Source organism: Suncus etruscus, chromosome 15 (assembly GCF_024139225.1).
Source record: "Suncus etruscus isolate mSunEtr1 chromosome 15, mSunEtr1.pri.cur, whole genome shotgun sequence".
NCBI lineage: Eukaryota > Metazoa > Chordata > Mammalia > Eulipotyphla > Soricidae > Suncus > Suncus etruscus.
The window spans coordinates 36,427,995-36,431,068 of NC_064862.1; the positions used below are offsets into that span (position 1 = coordinate 36,427,995).

Here is a 3,074-nt window from a genome sequence, read left to right on the forward strand (position 1 = left end):
ATCACATATTTTTATACTAACAGATATACATGAATTCATACAAGTTGTGAGAATATTAGAGCATGAAAACAAGATGATCTGGGATCAAATCTAGACATTGACACCTATAAGTCTCTCTACAAATTGAACCACATCCCTAGCCTCCTCCTCTTTTATTTTCTCTTCTTTTTACTTCCTTTTGTTTCTTCTTAATCTTTCTCTTCTTTCTCTTCTCCCTCTTCTTCCTCCTCTTCTTATTCTTTATCTTCTTCCTCTTCTTCCTCTCTTTGTTTCTCCTCCTCTTCTTTTTATTTGTCTTCTTTCCCTCTTTCTTCTTCTTCTTCCTCTTCTTTCTTCCTCCTCGTCCTCTATTCACTATTCCTCCAACTCCTCTTATTATTATTCTCTTCCTGGGCCTCAGGGACTTCAATGATTCCTATATTGTTTCTATTGAGTTTATCAAAGATTTCTATTTTCATCTGTTCACATTCTTTGAGTAAATTATTCATTATCTGATCATTTGCTTGAAGGTTCTTTTCCAATTTCTTCTGCTGTATGGAATTGTAATGCATCTCATCCTCGAGCTCACTGACCCCATCCTCAGCTGCTGTTACTCCATTGGAGAGGCTTTCCATTGAGGTTTTCACTTCATCTACTGAGTTTTTCAGACCTGTTATTTCAGTATGAAATTTTCAGATTTCTAACTTCATATCCTCTTGATTCTTATTTGTGTTCCATTCAACTTGATTTATGCTTTCTTTGAGCTTCTTGAACATCCTCTACATTTTTTCTCTAAACAACTTATCTAAGAGGATATCAGGATGGTTGGTAGCTTTTGGGTCATCAGAGCTGCCAGCTTCATTCTCTATACATGGTGTTGTCCTGAATATTTTCCCCATTGCCATGCTTGTAGTGTGGTTTTTACTATGTTCTGTGGTGGAGTTCATGAGTTAGAAGATTCTCCTCTGGCTCCACCCATATAAGGTGGGACAGCTTACTGGGTGTTGGGCCCTGAAGAGATTATGTTCGCTGGCATCTTCTTGGCTGCCTCATGCAAAAAAGCATAAGATGGAAGATTTAAGGGTCCTCCAAACTCAAATTAGGAATGTATTAGAGATAGGTACAAGCATAGAATTATTACAATTGTATACTACTTGTATATGAGATTAACAGATCTATTAAACATGGGATGCTGAACTCTTAGTAATACCTATAATGAACTGATTGAAATGTGTACTTCGTGAGACAATGGACAATTTAGATGCTACAAAAATAAATAGAGGTAACTTGAGTCAAGAAATAAGTATTCCCGTTAGGCAATATGGCATGTAGGTATTCTACCCAGTTTTAGTTCCTGGTATTATATTGTTCCCTGTGCATTACCTGGTCCAGGCCCATTGCATTGCTCTCCTCCCCAAACAACTGCCCATTTGAGACCTCCAGAACCTCCAGAGTGATCCAGCTATCCCTATCACCAAGAGACCACAGCATTATTGCATGCTAGGTGCTTTTGCACTAAACAAACTATCTCTATAGGCCAAGAATTGCAGGGAACACCACCTCAAGTACCTCCTGGACACTTAGTATCACCCCCCAAAATACTGAATTTGATTAATCTATAATGAAAACTTTTCTTCCTCTCTATAGTGAAAACTTTAAAATATGAAACAGCAAGATTAGTCACAAACACAGTAACACAAGCATATTTATTTACAGGACAACTTAATTCAGCCTAAATGTATTGAATCAATGGCACTGTTTAAAAAAAGATAAAAGTGAGTTTAGTAGTTAGAGTTTTTTGGGTTTTTTTGTTGTTGTTGGTTAGTTGGTTTTTCAGCCACATCCGGTGATGCTCAGGGGTTACTCCTGGCTATGTGCTCGCTATGTGCTCAGAAATCACTCCTGGCGTGGGGGACCATCTGAGACACTGGGGGATCATCTGTGGTTCATCCTAGGCAAGACAGACACCTTACCACTTGCACTACCGTTCTAGCCCCAGTAGAGTTTTTATTTTAAAAATAAACAATGACTATGGATATACTGATATACAATGACTACGGATATACTGAAAAAGAAGAAAATAATCAAATTTTGAAAAAACAATATTATGAACAACTTTTAATGATGGTGTTTTAATGAATTAGTTAATCAAATAAATACAATAATAAATGTTAAAAATAAAATGGGTCGTGCTTGCTTTGGCAGCACATATACTAAAATTGGAACAATACAGAGAAGATTAGCATGGCCCCTGCGCAAGGATGATATGCAAATTCGTGAAGTGTTCCATATTTAATAAAATAAATAAATAAATAAAATGGGTCTTCAAATATTCAAAACAAAATAAAAATGAAGAAACTTGGAGGCATCTTATTACCTAACTTGAGTTTGTATTATAAAGCCATAGTGATCAAAACTGCATGGCCTTGGAACAAATACAGGCTTTCAGACCAATGGTCAGAGAAGAATATGTAATGACAAACCCCAAGTATATTTTCAAATAATTTTTGACCAAGGAGCCAACAACATGAAATGGGATAAAAACTATCTCTTCAAAAAGTGGTGGTGGACAATTAGATAACCACTTTATCCAAAGATGAATCCATATCTCACTTCTTACACAAAGGTCAATTCAAAGTTGACTTTGAGATTAGACTGAAATCTATAAAGTAGATTGAAGAAAACAGAAGCAGGACACTCCAAACCTAGACCTTAAAGAAATCTTCAATGACATGAATCCAATAGTAACAGCTATGCAGTGGTCCTCAAACTTTTTAAACAGGGTGCCAATTCACTGTCCCTCAGAATGTTGGAGCGCCAGACTATAGTAAAAACAAAAAATATGAATAAATTCTATGCACACTGCATATATCTTTCTTTGAAGTAAAGAATCAAAACAGGAACAAATACAATATGTGGCCAGTGGGCCAAAGTTTGAGGACCACTGAATATAGAATTAATTGGAGCTACATGAAATTAAAAAGTTTCTGGATGGTAAATGAGACATGGACCAAAACTAAAAGACAGCTACCTGAATGAGAGCAAATATTTTCAGTCAACACATCAAATAAAGGGTAGATTTCAAGGATATACAA

The 3,074-nt window shown here is 36.1% G+C and overlaps 1 non-coding gene across 1 annotated transcript; it reads left to right on the forward strand.

Annotated features, from left to right (window-relative positions):
- The first annotated feature begins 2,168 nt into the window (after window positions 1–2,168).
- On the forward strand, window positions 2,169–2,275 carry LOC126031593 (U6 spliceosomal RNA). Its single transcript, XR_007503425.1, has one exon. It is a non-coding gene; the product is annotated as a U6 spliceosomal RNA (small nuclear RNA).
- Window positions 2,276–3,074: the final 799 nt, after the last annotated feature.